The following is a 19,571-nucleotide window of genomic DNA, read 5'->3' as shown; positions in this document are numbered from 1 at the left end:
TGTCTGGATGGATATATCCCCTTTTCCACTGGCATGCAAGGTTGCCAAATTTCTGATTAACTCCTGAGACAAAGTTTCATAGCATCTAGGTCAAAAAGCTGCTTCAGAGGGAACACAGGGAATGTATATGTGTGTTTTGTTTTCAGACAGAAACGTGATCAGGAGTTGGTCACACTGCAGGACAGATCTTGCAGTTCTTGATAACTTTACCCTTCACATTAACAAATTTATGTGGACTCAGTAATGACACCCAACTATGCCAGTCGGAGGTCACAAAAATTTATGTTGAGCCAGTGTGTACTCTTGCACAGACAAAGTCAGACGCCATAGTTTTCACTGGACTCCTGCCTAATCTGACCAGTGATGACATGTACAACCGCATATCATCATCTAACTACTGGCTGTCAAGGTGGTGTCCAGCAAATGATGTGGGCTTTGTAGATAACTGGAAGACTTTCTGGGGAAGACCTGGCCCAGTTTAGATGATGCAGCTCTCAGCTCTAGAGATCTAACTGAGATAGAAACCCAAAGCCAAGAGAATGCAGAGATAAGACCAGGAGACTGAGTTGCAGTCCTACACACTTTTTCTGTGCTTCCTTTTAAGCAGTCACCCCACAATATCCCATAGAGACTGTGTCTGCTCATGGACCACTTAAATTAATTAAAAGAAAGAGGTAAACAGAAGAGGAGTTATTCCCAGCAAGTGAATAAAATTAACACCACCAGTGCCAAAATGCAACAAAATAAGAGAACTGAATGTGGATTATTAAATATTAGATCTCTCTCATCCAAAGCTGTATTAGGAAATGATTTGATATCAAATTATCATATTGATTTATTTTGTCTCACTGAAACCTGGCTGTTTCAGGATGAGTATGTTAGCCTGAATGAATCCACAAGAGGTGGAGTTGCTGCTATTTTTGACTCCAGTTTATTAATCAACCCTAAACCTAAACTCAGTTCTAATATTTGAGAGCCTTGTTCCAAAGTGGAAAACACTACGGTCAATTCTATTTGTTATGGCGCACCGTGCTCCTGGCCCATACTTTATCTGCATTCTCAGAATTTTATCATGTTTAGTGTATGTTTAGTGTGATAATATCAGTGCATAAATATAGTAGCTCACTATTATATGATATTGGTTTAATCATTTAAACTTGATTCAGTGTGATTTGATACTATTCATCAATTTTTACAGAACTGAACATTCTTGCATTAAAAAAAACTAAATGTTTATCTATTATTATTCATAATAGATTTGTTAACGAAATCCATGTACACAAATGTTAGACACGAAGTCACAATCTTTTTTCAATTTGTTCACTATATATCTTCTTTACATTCTTAGAACTATAACTTCATTGTTAAGCCCATGATCCTCAGCTACACATATATAGATGGCATTGTCCTGGCCTCCAGCTCCACCATAAGGAATCTCAGAAGTATCTTTGATTATATCCTTTATTAAGTCCCACATGAAACAAATGTCAACGAATGTCCTGTCTCAGAAGATGTAGAAAAATAACTCCATGCATTTGTTATCTCTAGGCTGAACTATGACAATTCATTATTATTTGGCTACTCCAACAAGTCTCTGAAGACTCTCCAATTGATCTAAAAAGCTGTAGCATGATTACTGACAGACACTAGGAAAAGAGATCACACACTGGTCAGCTATAACAGTACGGCCACTGACAAGTGAAGTGAATAATACTGATTATCTGCTTACAGTGGCACCTGGCAGTTGGTGGAATATATTAGGCAGCAAGTGAACACTTTGTCCTTGTCCTAGGCAAGCATAAGGATTTGAGTGACTTTGACAAGGTCTAAATTGTGACCGCTATATGACTATATGCTCTTGTGGGATGTTCTTGGTCTACAGTGGTCAGGCCTTACCAAAAGTGGTCCAAGGAAGGTAAACCAGTGAACTGGTGACAGGGTCATGGCTCACTGATGCATGTAGGGAGCAAAGACTTGCCAGTGTTGTTCAATCCAATGGAAGAGGTACTGTAGCTCAAATTGCCTAAAATAGTAGTGCATCACAGTTTGTTGCATATGCAACTGCATAGCTGCAGACAGGTCACCCTCTTTCAGCAGGATAATGCAAAAATGGTTCAAGAATAGTTTGAGGAACACAACAAGAAGTTTGTATTGACTTGGCCTCCAAATTTTCCAGGTCACAACCCAACTGAGTGTCTGTGGGATGTGATGGAAAAACAAGTCAGATCCATGGAGGTCCCACCTCGCAACTTACAGGACTTTCAGAATCTGCTAATGATGGCTTGGTGCAAGATAGCACAGCATACCTTCAGAAATCTAGTGGAGTCCATGCCTTGACCGGTCAGGGCTGTTTTGGCAGCAAAAGGGGGTCCTAGTCAATATGGGTAGGTGGTCATAATGTTATGGCTGATCTGTCTATTTCTCTTGTGTTAGCCTCTCTGCATCGGTTCATTGCAGAATCCAGAACAGAATTTAAAATAAAAGTTTAAAAAAAGTTCATCCCTTAATGGCTACAATATAATAGCTGCTTCCAGCATGAAAATACACCATGTTGCAAACTGGTTTCATGATCATGATAAAGAGTTCAGTACACTACACCATTGATATAAATTTGAATCTAGCTCTCAACACTTTGAAGCTCACTGTCATCCTTCCTGCCACTCTCATAAATATACTGTTCTTTAAAAATAACAGTCCTGCTCTTAAAATACTGTCCAAATATCCAAAGGCTCTCTCAGCTCACATTTACCTTTAGAGATTGGACATACATGCACTTGGATACTCTCTGTCAGAATACCCACAACTCTCTCTCAATCTCATCACACACACAAATACACACACCGTTAATCCTGCTAACGAACAGTCAGTGTTAGTGTGTATAGAGAGTTTTGACTGGTTAGAAGTTTCGGCTGGTGTCTGGGAGATCTAATGGGAGGATGCTGGCATTTCTATAAAACACAGGGATAGTTTATGGTTCATCCTAAGTTCAGCCCGGTCACTTCTGAGCCTCATCCTCTCTGGGTATCAATTCTCTATCTCAGAAAGTGTGTGTGTGTGTGTGTGTGTGTGTGCCATTGTGGTTTATCTTGTATTCTTTTCCCTTTCCTTTCTCCCTCTGTCTGTCTGAGATGAAGATATATGAGGACACTCCCTGGAGGGTACAGTTCAGTTGAGGCAGCGCAATGAAGAATCTAGAGGTCAAATGTACACTGAAATCCTTCACCCCTCTAGCACACTCCACACACACACACACACACACACATATGCAGACAGGTCAAATGTATAACACTACAGTTGGTTACATAAAGCAGATGGCAGTGGCTGGCATGAAGCTGCTATGACATCTAGGAGTTGTGTGTGTGTGTACTTCTCTGAGTGTGTGTGTGTGTGTATGTTGTACCACTCTCTCATAGCAAAAACCACCAGAGACCTTGTTTGTTGTCTGCACCCCACAAGGGAAACACTGTCAGCTTTAGCAACACACCATCTCTCTCTCTCACTCATCATCACTCTCTCTCTCACACACACACACACACACACACACACAGTGGATTCTTTTATAAACAAGGTCTGTGTCTCAGGGTGTGATAGTGTGTGGATTGAACTTTACTATTTTTTGCATGTGTGTGTGGTGTCTCGGATAGTACGATGGGACCTGGAGGGCTTTTCAAAGCCTAGCAGAATCAACCCAGAACCTGACACTGACTGGCACCATATAACTGATAGGACACACACACACACACACACACACAGACACACACACACACACACACAGTCATATAATAGTGCAGCCAAACAAAATGGACCATTTTGTCCTTTTTCTCTGTGTATCATCTGTTATCAGAATGCTGTGATCTCTGACCTCCTGACTACTGGTTGCTTAGAGAGGAGTAAGGGTGATATAGGAGATATCTTGTGTGGAAAAATGAAATGTAATGAAACTTGCTCCCAATGAAAGCATTGAATTTGGGATGCTTTCCTGACTTAAATGTGATTGTGTTAATATGATTAACCTTGCAATTGCCGCAAAACATATTTGTCAAGCTGGGTCTTACTGTAATACTTTTATTCATTATGTGTGATATGGATGATAATGATGATGGGTGAAATAGCTCCTAGCTTTCCGAAAAACTTAAATAATGTTAGATACTTATCTTTGAGTCTCGAAAATAAAATGAAATAAAAATAAATAAATAAACACAGAAAGTAGTTCCTTGAAAAACTTTGTTTTTTCACTGGCTCAGATTGTTAAAGGTTATTTCTGACACCTGTGGTTGTTAAATGAACTGCAGTCTATGTCCTGTTGCTTGAGCTCGAGTGCATACTTGCACTCTGTAAGTAGGTGTGTACAAACTTCCTGAACATTGACCAAAACAGTGACAACACATCCAGGAGACTGTATGCAAGTGACTGGCATCATGTTGACAAATGAGGTAAATAATCACAATTTCACTATAAACTATATTTGAGATTATAGACTATATTTGATTCTCCAGCGCTGGCACAGTGCTAAAACAACATTTGTTTCACTTACATTATGTTTATTTTGAAAGAGGAAGTATAGACAAATTTCATTATTAGCCTACAAACCAGCACAATATAGGCTCATGAGAGTGAACCAATCCATTCTCATTACATGATATGATGACTGCACTATAAATAGTATACATTGTTAGAGCTGACGTCTCGGATTTCCATCTCTGTCTCTGATGTGGATAAGGTGGTATGTGTTCCACAGGTCCAGTTTTGAGAAGATGGTGGCCTTGTGAAGGGGTCCAAAAGCTCAGTCTATTAGAAAGAGAGGGTACTGTGGTGTTTTTCAGGGACGCTGTTATGGGAATTGTCTGTTGAATAAAGCACAGAGTCAACAGTTGTCTTTCTGTAGGTTTAATTCTTATGTTTGCAAATGGAGTACAATAGATTATAGGTTAAATGCAAAAGAAACAAGGTTACATCCGGAGATGGGAAACATCTTCTGGAAACTACACAACAGTGTAGTCCTGAGAGATTACACAGCTGTGCAGCCCTGTATCAGCCCCTGTCCTTGATGGGGCGAGGTGCCCTGTCAGCTTACTGATGTGGAAAAGTACTAAGCATATGATATTTTATAAGGCACAAATGGTCAAGATTATTAATAAATTACAATTATCATGAATCATACGAGAATTTTCAATACAACACAGAGTGCAGAGTATAGTCCTTCTTTTCCACAAAGGAATGGTAGAGACTGCAGGCAGCGTGGCTGACAGATTTGATTCCACGAGTAAGCCGGATCAACTCGGTGACAGGTGAGGAGCTGGGGTTCTTATACTGCAGGTGATGACTAATGGATAAAAATATGAAAATAACACCCAGCGTGAAAAGTATAGGAAGTTTCCTTTAAGACCAAATATAACACCACAATATAACAAGTACCTTCTTTCTGATGCATAACTATATCATTTTCTTTTGCCCTCTTGTTTTTTTCTCACTCACACTTTATAGAGACATGCAGAGAATGAGCTCAGTCCCAGTAGAGCTGGGTTTTTTTTTTTTTTTTTTTTTTTTTACAACAGGGGGACTCCCAAACCTAATATCCACAACATAGAGCATCCTGCTGTAAAGGTAAGCCTCCATATGAAAATACACAATCTTAAATCATTGCTTTTATGAATACAGATATCATAAGTTACACAGCTGTATATCATATGGAGAGGTCACGCACTTTATTGTTGTAGTGTAAACCTAGTGCAGATTTATTTGTGCAGTGTATTTGGACATTAACCTGGGCTCTGTTAGTGTGTTATGGTGGAATAGAGGGGGTTGTCTATAGGATATTAGTTCGGGAGGTAAATATAAACTACTACTAACTAACTTCATTACCCAGCTGCCTCTTGGCATTGTGGTGAGCATTGTATGTGTGTGTCTGTGTGAATACTACAGACCAGGGCTCTGTTTCAGAGAGCAAATTTAACAAACTCTGAGCCTAACTCTGAGTTTCATGAATCCTGAGATGGGGTTTTCAGTTCAGAACAGCTGATTAAAATCCAGAGCCACTTGTGAAATAAATACTGATAATGCTCCAAATGTCTTTTTCAAAGGCAAAGTGTACATGTATACCGAATAATAGGTGGTCCAAGTGTAGCCAGCAGTAACCACAATGAGCTAGAACAGTTAAAAGTTGCACATACACTTAGGTTTTACCAGCTAGCACCTCCACAAATCTTGTAAAAAAATCATATGAAGAGAAAACTTTACTGTCGATGACAAGAAGTTTCTCATTATAACATAATGAGCTGATTGTAGTTTCCCACTGTGGAATACAGTGTTGTACTAGCATCTACAGTTACATGCAAAGAAATTAATTAAGTCAATTGTGAATTATTCATCAGTGTAATGAGACATCCCTCTGTTTAAGGCAGCCTTACTAGATGTTTTATGTCAACATCTATCCATTATGTCAAGATGTGACCTTAAAGGTACTGTATAGAAGAACTTAAAGCAATATACATGTAATAACTGTTCTTTATTGCTAATGTGTGAAAAGAGCATATAACACCTGCGGACAGAACTCTATGTAAAGGACTCAGGTCACGTTTCAGGATATGCTCGCTCCAAGTGTCCTGCTGCAGTGTCTCTTCTGTGCTGCTATGGGAAACTATGGTCAACATCGACAGGGCATTTGTTTCATGGAGGGACCTTCATTCAGCTTTGGGATCAAACCGACCCCAAGTTGTCTCTCTTCATATTGAACAGGTGAGTCTGTGAAATCTATTGTGATACTGTTAGCTTAGCATTAGCTAAGCATTAGCTTAACCTGTTAATTTGGACAAATCAGTAGTAAACTATAGTGTGAGTGGCTAATGTCTGCTAATTCATCCAAACTCCTCAGGGCTCATCTGGTAGGTAAATTAACAAGCTTGCCATTGGAATTTAGGAATGCTTGCGCCCGCCTACCTAAAGGGCTGTATATGTATGCATTTATCAGGTCAAAATAGCATTCTCACACCTGACACCAGTCTGATAAAAATAAAAATATTGTGAACTGGTATCTCACAGTTTTAAGTTCAGGGGAGGATGTGGAGACATGTCATCCATCTTTGTATTCACTGGTGCAACAGGAAAACAAAAGACAAGAAATATATGGTAAATATATGTTAAACTACCACAAACCAGTTAAGGTAAAAAAATAAATAAATAAATAAAATAAAATAACAGGCTGTGCTGCCCCTTTCTGTTATCTCTTATCACCTCCACTCTCACATCAGTAGGTGGTGAAGCATAAAGGTGAAGCACAAATATCCACTGCACTCACAGTTAAAACGCTAGCTACGAGGAGTGTCTGAAAAGTCCATAGCCTGACCATAATGCAATGGTTGAATTTGACCAAATGTTGTTCATTTTTCAACATAATCTCCCCTGCGGTCCACACATTTCTTTCATCAGTGTTGCAGTGCTTGGATTCCTGTGGTATAAAAGCTCTCATCCTGATGCTCAAAACAGTCCTCAACAGCACATACGACCTCATCATCATGTTGGGGAACAGAAAATAGTCAGATGGTGCCAAATCAGGAAAATATGGAGGGTTATTAACCAGTTCAAAGCCACAGTCACGCACAGCAGCCATTGCAACCACAGACTTGTATGCAGCAGCATTGTCCTGGTGAAACAAGACCCCCTTCGTCAGTTTTCCAGGCCTTTCGCAGCTGCCTCAGCAAGTTGGCATAATATTCTCCATTGATTTTGTTTTTCTGAAGGTAGTCAATGAACACAATGCCCTTTGCATCCCAGAAGACAGAGGCCATCACCTTCCCTGCCAATGATGGACTTCTTTGGAGGGGGAGAAGACGGGTGTTTCCACTGCATGGACTGCTGTTTGGTCTGCGACATGACCAGCCTGGTGTGCTTTTGATCAGGAGTCAAAAGCCATGGCACCCACCAACCGGAAACCTTTGACATGCCAAGTTTGTTGTGTAGAATGTTCTCTACTCATTCACGAGAGATGCCTACAGCAGTTTGAATGTCTGTAATCCATCACCATGTGGTGGACACGGTCGATGTTTTCTTGGGTGGTGGCTGTGGCAGGACGTCCAAGACCTTGGGTCATCTTCAAGGCTCTCCCTACCCCTCTTGAATTCAGCTGCCCACTTTTGCACAGTTGATAAAGCTGGAGCATCATCCCCTAATATAACAACCATGTCAGCAGTGAATGGCCTTGGGGGCTAAACCCTTTTTCTGCAGATATTTGATAACATCATGGTGCCAAATTGTATCCATATTCACAAAATGTCTCTAGTACTGCTTTTCAAAGTCTTGAATTAATTTTTCATTGTGGGTTTATCCAGAGGGAAGCAATACAATTAGTATCAGGAAAGGCTGAATTTAATACATGCCCAGTTTCAGTGCTGTGGCATAACTCCTTCTTGGTCAACCTATGAACTTTTTAGCCTACCCTCATATTTGACAACTTTTTTTTCCCCAAAAAGAAATATTTTTTTAATATTTGCACAAAATAAATATTCATAGAAACCCACAATTTGTGATTTGCTGGTGTCGTATTTGGATTTAGCTACACCCAGTGTGTGATTGAAGCTGCCAGTAGTCTTGACCATTGAAGACTATTGACCACATCTCACTTCTTGTATGGGATTCATTCCAAGCAATCACAAGAAATTAAATCATTTTAATGAAGTAATGATTTTGCTGTTCACGCTCATTACATGATTCCCTCAACAGCAGTATTTCTTAGAAAAGCTTTTCAAATGTACTAGCATGTTTGTTTCTTACTTACTTAAAGCAGGATTTGCTTTCTGTTGTGGTGCCAATTATATTCAAACATCTGTTCAATAACAAACCACTACTTTCCTGGTCCCCATTCGTATAAGATGAAGACAAGGAGCATTTTAAAATTGGAATGATAGCTTTTAACAAGCACAGTGTTAATCTTTTTTTCCCCACTTTCTCTGCATGTTCACCTCACCATCATTTAGGAGACACTAATGTGTTAAATGTGAACAACAAAGACAGGATTTCTGCTTCCCCACTGTTTCCCACATTGCTGTAGTGGCTAAATTAGACTGAGCCAAACACAGAAATTAGAGCGCCGAGGCCAGATGTGATATTTGTTTTTCACACTGTGGTGTCAGGTAGATGTTAAAAAAAATAAAAGGAAAATCAAAACTGCTGCCTCATTGGATTTGGGACTCATTTTGATTCGCTGATGGTGGCCAGCTAATCATTTGATCCTGTTAGAAGAAGTGAAGTGTTTGTGTGTGATTCTGCCCGGAGAGTTAACAACCTCTGTAAATAGGCCGCAGCTCAGTGTCTTGATTTGTGCACAGTTGCTGCTGTGTGTGTATTTGTCAGAGTGTGTGTGTGCCTCCTCGCTTGCTGTTTTTTCCCTATAAAAGCAATTTGCCCCATGCTCGGGCTAGGCAATGAGCAGATGCTACCATTGTAAATGATGATGCGAGGAGCCATAATAAAGAGTTGATAAACACAGAATTACTGCTGGGCCATGGGCACACAGAGAGAGGGAGGGGAGGGGAGGAGGAAGGAGGAAAAAGTGGGTGGGGTGAGAAGAGAATGATAGCGACAAACAGAGACACAAACACACACACTGGGAGAGATAAATGTAAACGGAGACACAAGCACAGTGTTGGTGATGTAACCATTTTTTAATGCTTAAAATATATAAACTGAAAATTAATCAGTAAGTTCACCTTTTGATTATAATAGGCCGAGTTCAAATATCCCCTTACCTTTTCGCAACCTACATGTTCTCACCCCCTGACTCATCACATGCGGATGCTTGTTCAGAACCCCATAGCAATTTTGTTAACATTAAGGAAAGGTTATGGTGTGTTTAAATACAGAAGTTCACAGTGACTTCAAAACCATAATGTGTTCTTGCGCCATATAGATCAGCAGACAATGAGCTGCAGTCTGCTTGACTCAGGCATCAATTTCCAGCGCAGCAGTGAACATTGGAAGTCTATCGCACTGCCCAGCATGTTCAAAAATGATGCTAAAGGGGTACCCAGTGTGTTGACATGATTTTAATGTGACTATTACAGTGCATTTTATACTACAATTTATGATTAGTCATGTCATAATTGTGTACATGTCATGCTCTAAATGAAATTAAACGTACTTTTTCTTTGTGACAAAGCATGAAAAGTATATTTTTTGTCTTTTAAAATGCTCTAATACCACATAGAATCACATATTAGTACAAAGTATTAGATATAAGAAGCTTAAATTCTAATGTATTGGAACAAATATGCATTACTGGCCTTAAAATGATCTCTATGTCTTATCACATGACTCTCATAGCCTTCCCTATGTTTTTTTTCCCATGACTGGAGGACCGTTTTTGATGCCACTGTTCACCAAGTGTCTTGTAAATGCTATGACCCCTGACTCATAGGGGACCTGCAAGTGTGTGTGTGTGTGTGTGTGTGTGTGTGAGAGAGAGAGCAAAGCTATGTCTCCAGGATGTTAGTCAAAGGGCTGCGATGTAGACCCTTTGAAAAGCTTGTTCACCATGTAGTGTATTTTTCTTTTTTGCCCCCCTCCAAGCATCTCCTATTCCACCCTCTGTTTGATGTTTGTTGGACTTTTTGTTCAACAAAAAAAAAAACAACAAAAAAAAAAAAAAACAGGACACACACACACACACACATACAACACACAGAGATAGGATTTACACTTTTGTAGACACACACATGCATTCTTGAAAACCTCCTTAGAGAGGAGTAAGAGAAAGACAGAGGGAAGGCAAGGGGAGGAAGAGAGAATGAAAGATGAGGACAAAGAGCAAATGCAAGGAAGATTTAGAGGGGAGAGAGAGAGAGAGAGAGAATCCCCTCCCTTCGGCAGCACTGCTGGTGTCTCTTTCATGTCCTCCATGCTCGGATCTGAGGCTCTGTCTCCCAGCTGGGCCTGGCGTGCATGTGTGCAGCTAAGTGCTGTCTAATTTCCCTTCGGATCTCCCAGCCGAAAGCCTCTGATTTCCCCCAACCACCCCTCTAACACCACCAACACCACTGCTTCCATCCCATCTCTGTGTGAAGAAGGGATTAGGTTGGGGCAGTGATGGCCAGTCAAGAGCTGATTCTACAATTAAATTGTAACCTACAATGAAATAGAGACTGTGCTGTGTTATGTTACTAAAAAGCCAAAAATGAGACCACACTCAACCACCACTCTCCCTCTCTACCCTCAGCAGTGAGATATAACAGCAACTGCTAATATGTATTTTTTTTTTTTTGGCAATTAGCCAGTGCTAATGTTAGGTATTTTTGATCATGTGTCATTATGACAGGGAACTCAAATTTGCATGATGAATGCAATGTCAGATTAAAAAATCCTCCACAAAAATGTAACATTTCCTGTGTCTCGGTAAAGATGTACATATGAACTCATCATTGGGTTGTACAAACAGCAGATGGTGCCAATCTGCAACTGCATTTTTAGGATGTGTCGTACCATTTTGGAATTTTGAGTAAAAGGACGCATTGCAGGTAGGGCTTTGTTTTGGTGCTCAGTTAAAAGATTCACCAGTCCAGTCAGCTTCCTCTGTAAGAAAACATAAAACGAAAGCCACAGTAATTGCTTTTTGGTTTGTGACCCTGTAATATCTCTATTTTATTAAATAAACTTCTAGCATAGGAGCGGTCATCCAGAAGAAAGCTCACAGAGTGCAAAAGTAAATTGACCTAGCTTACATTTCATTAACTGCCTCTGACAAATAGTTCATGTAATGCAATGGATTATTTTAGAACTGTGTTTCCCTCGGTAAAGCCAGGTCTCTGATAATGGCTTGGGTGTGGTTGGCACAAACAAATAAAGTCCAACCCCCAAGTGCAGGCTGTGGAAAACACACATTTGGACAAACTCCTGGTGCCTGCCATATAATGTGCATGCCAGTTAAGCAGTACATTTCTACCACTTTAATAAATTCAGCAATATAATCTTGTTATTTTCAACACAGTTTCAGGAAATGTTGAGTTTGTATAAAAAACAGAATGGAATAACTTTAATAGGGCAAATGGGAGCAGATCAAAACAATGCTTTGTACTAAAATATGACCAATTATATTGCATTGTACTCAAACAGAGTGACCCAGAAATGAAGGCCTGACCACTAATACAAAACTTTCTCAAATGAAGACCTGTTACATTCTGCAAGGTGAGGTGAATAAAGGCTGTGGTAACTATTTGAGGAAATATGTGTGTTACATTGTACTGTGACAAAATTATGAATGCTTGAAAAAATGTAAATATCACAAGTTGTAAAAAAAAAAAAAGTAAAAATACATATTCAGTAAGTATTTTTTTGGCCACTTGAGGGCAACAGATACAAGTTATAAACATAAATGTATATATATAATATATATTTGTATATATACACATTTTAAGTTGATATGGCTTATTTACACATCCAGCAGTTGTGTCCCTGGTCACCTGACATGTAAATGTCCCATGTTCACTCTCCTTTAGCTCTGTTTTTGGTCTCTACTGTGGTCTTCATTGTGGTCTCCACATTCCCCTGAGGGAAATATCTGGCTCTTTAGCTGCTAAATGCTGTACTATGTTCACCAGCTAGTTAACTTCTGTCTGTGCTGTGCTGAGCAGGTAGTGTACAGTGGGTTTCTAGAGCTTTTTCACTGAAAACAGCTGTCTGCTGCAGCTGAAAACAGTGCTATGACAGAGGTGAGAGTGAACCAAAAGTATAATTATGGAATAGACAGCTACAGTGAGCAAAAACTCACTATACCAACTTGGAGCTTTAAATTCAGGTGGGTATGTCTGTAGGTAAGTCAGGAATTTTGGGGGGTTAAAAATATATTATTTTAACATCACCTATTTAAGCCTGAGTCCTACACCACATATCAAGCAAAGTTGGTTGTTGCCATTGATCCAGAACAATGAACTACAGTTTACAGTCACGTTCAGCACTAAACTGTAAAAAAGGGGTAAGAGCTTTAACATCCTTTTTTTTTTTTTTAGCTCTATTTGATGAAAAATTACATTTCTGCAGTGAAAGTTGATGCATGAGTCAGGCAGGCCACAGCCCATTCTCTGTTGACATACATGACCATCAATGGTCGTCACCATTAGCTTTAACCAGTGAGTTTCACTAAGCTACACTTGGCTACGATCGTTTGGCTTTGCTGTGTGTCAGTCAGCCAGTCAGAGGAGAAGCAATCTAACGGACACAAAATGCCCTGTTCTTTTTCAAGCATGAGAGAGGCGATGTAAAGTTGTATCGAAATGGTTTTTGCTACTTCAAACCACAAATACAGTCTATCTTCTTATGGATTTCAAAACTTAAAATAGAACACCAGAAAAGATAAAAAATGGGACCTTTAAATATGACATAGTATACACTTTTAGAACACATAGGGAGGCCTGCATTACTGATAAATGTATTACTTATAATGATTTATACAACAGTGATAGATGTATGGTGTATAAAAGACTAAGTTACGAATTTTCAGTTTGGGAATTTGCTGAAAATGTGTGAACACTGAGGATGCAGAAAAACTTTTTCGAGTAAGTTGTATGTATGTGTGGTTCATATGTACAATATATATTTACTTATGTAAAGCTTGCTTTAATTTGGAGTAAAATTCATATAAATGCCCATATTTTATTTTCTAGTAGCAATTGCACCTCAGTAAGCTCATGTAGATGTTACAGATTGCTTCATTCATTTCGGGCACATAAAACAGAAATGATATCCACTCCTGTTGTTGTTGACGATGGAAAGGAGAGGGAGGAAAGACAAAGGACGAGAATGTGGTGGAAGAGACAACAAATCTGAATGCTGCCTCTAGCCACAACCAAGTTTAGAAGGAGTCTAGAAAGGAGAACACATTCTGACATAAATAACAAAGTGGCCGCCTTTCATCAATGCTTATTTCATTCCGAAACCAAAAAAAATAAAGAAGAAGAAGAAGAAAGTGATGAGACATATGTCTAAATCTGTGCTTGCAGCAAGCCTTTTGATAAGGCTGAAAATGTCCTAGGGTTAAATGATAGACAATGTGTACGCTATGCTGTGCATTTCCAAATTTGTTTTGTCTTCTGTTTCACTATTTAAAGGCATTTTTCACACAAACAGGATAATGTGTAAAATGTGTCATATCTGCATAAGATGTTTTTTTTTTCCCATCTGTTGTCACAGAAGAGTATTTATGCAGAGTAAAATTAAACACAAAAATCTAATTGACTGCAGTTACAGTAAGCCACCGTCGACTACTAAGCCATCACGCAATCATTTATAGCATTTATATACGGCAGCATCTTTAGGTTCTAAATGTGTTACCACTGAAAACAGATTTATACAGTGTGCCTGTTCTTACACAGGAGGTCACACTCAGATCCAAATGTGGAAGTCCCAGTATTTGTGACTGTATGTATAGTCAGACTGTATGTATGATCTCCTGGACAGCAGAGAACCCAAGCTTGAAGACAATGATTGTTGTTTAAAGCAGTAGTTTCCAACCATTTTGCTTGTGACCCAGTATTATTAAAATGCAGCCCAATACTTAACATACAGTTACAGGTTGCCTATTAATGAGTTATGAAGAGGTGAATTGAAGGGTGATTTTTTCCCTTTCAGATTGCTTTATTCCAATATTTTAAAGCCAGGCGAGGTGAAACAACTCTGCTATGTAAATATTTCACAAAAATAATAAAGCGAAAAATTTCAGAAAAGTTGTGAATTTAAATATGTAACCAGGTATAAAATGTCATACATTTGAATATAATTGGTGTTATGATAAAGGTATTGTTTTAAATGAAGTTAAATAAATGTGTCATAAATATGATTAAAAAGGTAGTTAATGAAAGATTTCAAATGGTTCAATGTATGTATAAGTTTTTTTTAAATATAGATGTAAAATACTATATACTCTGTCTTACTGTGAGATGGAGATCTGAAAGGAAAGGAAAGAAGAGAGAGAGGAAATGGAAAGAGAATAGAAAATAACAAAGAAGGCTGGGAGAGCCTTGTGACAATGTTTTAAAGAGGAGACAGAGCAAAGCGGGGCGTGTGAAAATTTCTTTAGCTTGTATTAACCACAAACCTTATTTCAGCCAAACTCATTCCAAAAAAATCCATTGACTTTGGAGATGAAGGAACCTGTAGTGCTAAAATGCTAACGTATTTCCAGGTTTTAGGTCCCATTCCTGCATTCATTCACAAAGTAAATGGAATTGTAGGCACTGTATAGCTAACTCATCTTATGCTCAAAGCCTCAGTTCACTGTTTCCGATGTGGAAACCTTGAGATACCAAATACTGCTACAAGGTACCAAGTCAACGCTCAGAGTGCATTGGAGGCCACATACTTGCTCCTCAGTGAAGACTGAGACTGGTAACATCAGCAGATACTATACCATCCTTGGACATCCTCTACTACACTTGTAATAGTAGTACACAGTATGTACACATACATACAAATTGAAAAACACACACACACAGTCCATTAGCAGTCTGGACAGATGTCACTGACTATGTGTTTTGTCTGTCCCTCCAGTTGCAGCCAATCACCAAGCCTTGTTTAATGCAATTAAGGAAGATGTCAATACTGAGCTGTGATTGGTCAAGAACAGCAAGAGAGCACAGAGAGAGAATTCTGTGTAATTAGCACTTGCTGGTCAGTAGTACACATGCAAACCTACAGTATAGACTCTGTCTTTCTCTCTCTCTGTCTCACACACATGTGCGTGCACACACACACACACACACACACACACACACAGTCATGTCCACAAGAAAAAAGGAAGGGAAAGCTGCCATCTGAGGGGTGGCTGTATGTGCTGTTCAGTTTACCTGATGTCATATAAAGGATTGTGCAGCAGTTTGTGTGTGTTTGTAGTAGATTTACTAAAATGACTTGTAAACATGACCCATCTCTTTGATGGTCCCATGAAAAGGTCCTGCAGTGAGCCTTTTAATGAAGGATCAGAGCAGACCCCTCTAAGATGCCAAACAAACCTGCACGCTCTCTCTCTCTCTCTCTCACACACACACACACACACACACACACACACACACAGGCATGTGCCATAACCCACCCCCTCCCAGTAATCCCTCTCACTTCTAATGGTAGCCATTTGCCATTCATTAAGATCAAAATGCTGTTTTCTGCCAGGACAAATTGCAAAGCCATTCCATTCACAGCTTGAGAATGGCCTGACACTCTGCTGGGTTTCTTTGGGCTATTTGAGCAGGGTTAGCTTATGTGGCTAACAGGCTTTGAATTGTTTAGTGTAGTAAAGTGGTGGGGTGAAGGGAAACAGGAGTTCCTGATTTTTTAATGTTTCTTGTGTAATGTAACAACACACCAAAATGAGTGTGCATTTAGTTTCCCTCTGACTTCTAACATTCAAAATGTTGGTGGATGGTGGTTGTTGCATTTAGGTTTAATGGTGGATGATAAACAATGACATGATACTCTACCATCTCCCTTTAGTTTTCCTCTTAGAACCTTTCATCATACCTCGTTACTTGGGAACACAGGTATAATGGTATGATAGTACTGTCAGCTGGAGCATCACACTTGAAGACTTTATGAAAATAGGCCTATTGTGGTGTGGTATTTTTTATTTATTTATTTTTTGTTTGCTGAGAAATCGAACTTTTTATAAGACAGACTGTTCTTTTTGTACATTTAAAGGATCCACAGTTTCACTCTAAGCTGTATATCTTTCTTACTGAAATTACTCCTCCAACTTCACAACTCTTGTGCCTAATTTTGCACCGCATGAAACAAACAAAAAAAAACTTTCAGTCATGGCCACTTTAGTGTCTGCAGCAGCATCTGCATTTTTCCACATTTCCATTGTTTCTATTCTATCTTTCTTATCCATGCAAGTGTGATATTCCAGTTATAATATGTATTAACATGCACCCTGAGCCAGTGTGTGTCCATGGTACATGTGTGTGTGTGTACGTGTGTGTTGTGTGTGTGGTGCAGGTGGGTGAGGGGGTGGTAATTAACAATGACATCTCCTGAGCCAGGTCTAATCAGTGCTCTCTTCTCCATATATGCTATATTTATCTCTCCTCTCCATCCTTCTATCATAGTTATTATCACTTCATCTCTGTCTTTATTTATCTCTTCTGCTCTCCAGTTTCTCCTCTACCATCCTTTTTTTTCTTTTTCATTTATTCTCTGGAAAGATATGATTAGAATGAGATAATAGATCAACAGAGGCTACAGATGTTTCCTCTCACAATAGCTTATATAGAAATGTAGTTATTCTCTTCTTTTATTCCTCAGAGAGGGAAGATGTATGAGATTGATGGTTTAATCAGCTTGTAGAAAGCTTTGTTAATTGGAAAATTATTTTATAACAGTAATTTGACAGTAAATGGGTATATATTTTACTGGATATGGTATATGTATGAGTACTTCAGCTTAATTAGCATTTTGCTCTAACATTGTAATGATGTGAAGATTGTATCTTACTTTGAATCCTGGATAGACATGTGAATGCAGGTAAAAGTAGCCTTTAAACTGCAGAGGTAAGTTTTCAGAGAGACCCAATAATCAGGTGCTGAATTCATTTCATGTAACTGAAAATATGTGCACAATCCATCTGGTTTGTTGTGTGAATGTGTCAAACCATCCAAACCAAAAGGGAAACACACTATAAAGGAGAAAAGAAAGTTTCAGGAGGCTGGCCCTACATAGTTTCCATTGCCATCCAGTATGCCAACTCAGAGCTTTTTAAAAATTTTTTGTTTTCTTTTGGATTTGATGGTTTCAGCACAAGTATTAATGCATGTTAATGGTGCTCAAAAAAAAATGGAGACTTGAATATCTTGCAACAACTCCAAGACAGGTAAACTCCATTTGCTCATGATAATGCACTTTTACTTGTTTTCTCAGCTGCTGTTTCCAAGGTCAGTAATGAACTTTCATTATTATTATTATTATTATTATTATTATTATATTATCAGTTCTTTTAGACTGTGTCAAAGACATGCTGATTCACCTTTGTGACAATATTTGTGGCAGTTGGGTCATGTCAAGTCAGTTTTATTTATATAGCACCAAATCACAACAGAAGCTATCTCAAGGCACTTTTCATATAGAGCTGGTCTAGACCATACTCCTTATAATACCATTTACAGAAACCCAGCAATTTCAGTGCTTGGCTTCAGTGGTAAGGAAAAAACTTCCTCAGAAATCTCAAAATACCCACTAATGAATGCTGTTGCTTTTGTGATTTGTTTCTTTATCATACATTGTTTTACATTACACAGTAAAAAAAAAATTGTTCTTGGATTCTGATACAGTAAAACATTCATTCATTTCTAAGTTTACTATACTCAGTCATGACATCTATTGTGAGGGGCAAAGCAACAGATCAAAGGTTTCTTTAGCTGCTTGGCTTGAATCATTTGAATAGAAGTGTATTCAAAGTGCACTAGAAGTGCATTTTGCACCAAAGGTTAACTCGTGTGCTCATGTGCGTGTTTGAAAAGCACAGTGTGTGAGGAGTTTTGAAAAAGTGGACATGGTATTAAGAAAAAAAAAAACAAAACAAAATAAAAGCAAAAACAAAAAACAAACAAAACAAATGAAATTGTATTAAAGGGACTGGATTACTTAATATGTGGTTAATATTTCAGTGATATTACCCAGTTTTTATTGAAAACGCAAGGAGATCAAACCCAGTGAATAAACTTAAATGGTACAAAGGTAAGCAATAAACTGCCTGAGGCATTTTTAAAAAACAGTATTTTTAAAAAGTAAGTAGTAAGTAATTTTTTTAGAATGTTTAAAACATAGCTTTTCTGCAGCAATGTGTGTATCTTTGTGTGTGTGTGTATGTGTGACTCAGCTATTGAGGAACATGATAACCTTGTCTTTGTGCAGGTCTTGGGGGTTGAGCAGAGCAGAGCATGAAGTTTCAGCCCTGCCAAATCTTGGCCTCAGAAACACACACAAGGCATTCTCACAATAAGACCCCAGACACTGAGAAGCATGAAGCCAGGTCCAAATGTGTGTATTGGCATCGAGCCAATGTGTGTTTCAGTGGAAAACCAAAGAGGGATAGGTATAGAGGTTACAGAGGTAAATAAAGAGGAAGAAAACCTTAAAAGGAGGAAGAGCGCACAAGGTTTTTTAGATCAGAGAGAGAGTCACTTTTTACATAAATCACAAAAAAGAGGTTAATCAAAGCCAAGCTAAACAGAGGAGACAGACAGAGCAAGAGCAAGTAATGTGAGAGACAAAAGAAAGTTGGAGTGTATGTGAGACAGAGACAAGAGTGATGAGGAGGGAGAGAAGAAAATATAAGAGCCTGTAAAAGAGGAAAGAGAAGAAAAGTAAGTGAAAGAAACAAGTCAAGAGGACAGGATCTGTGTGTGAGCCTGAACAAGAGAGTACAGAAAGACAGAAAGAGTGTGTATGACATAAAGAAAGAGAAGAGGAGAGGGAGACAAAAAGCGAACAGAGAGATCATACAGGATGGAGAGGGAGTTAAGAATGTGAGGCAAAGTGTAAAAACAGAGAAACGTAAAGTGAGACACAAAAGTGAGAGGAAGAATTTGTCAGAGATTGTG

The sequence above is a fragment of the Lates calcarifer genome, linkage group LG16_LG22, assembly GCF_001640805.2.
Source record: "Lates calcarifer isolate ASB-BC8 linkage group LG16_LG22, TLL_Latcal_v3, whole genome shotgun sequence".
Lineage (NCBI taxonomy): Eukaryota > Metazoa > Chordata > Actinopteri > Centropomidae > Lates > Lates calcarifer.
This window is presented reverse-complemented; position numbering follows the sequence as displayed.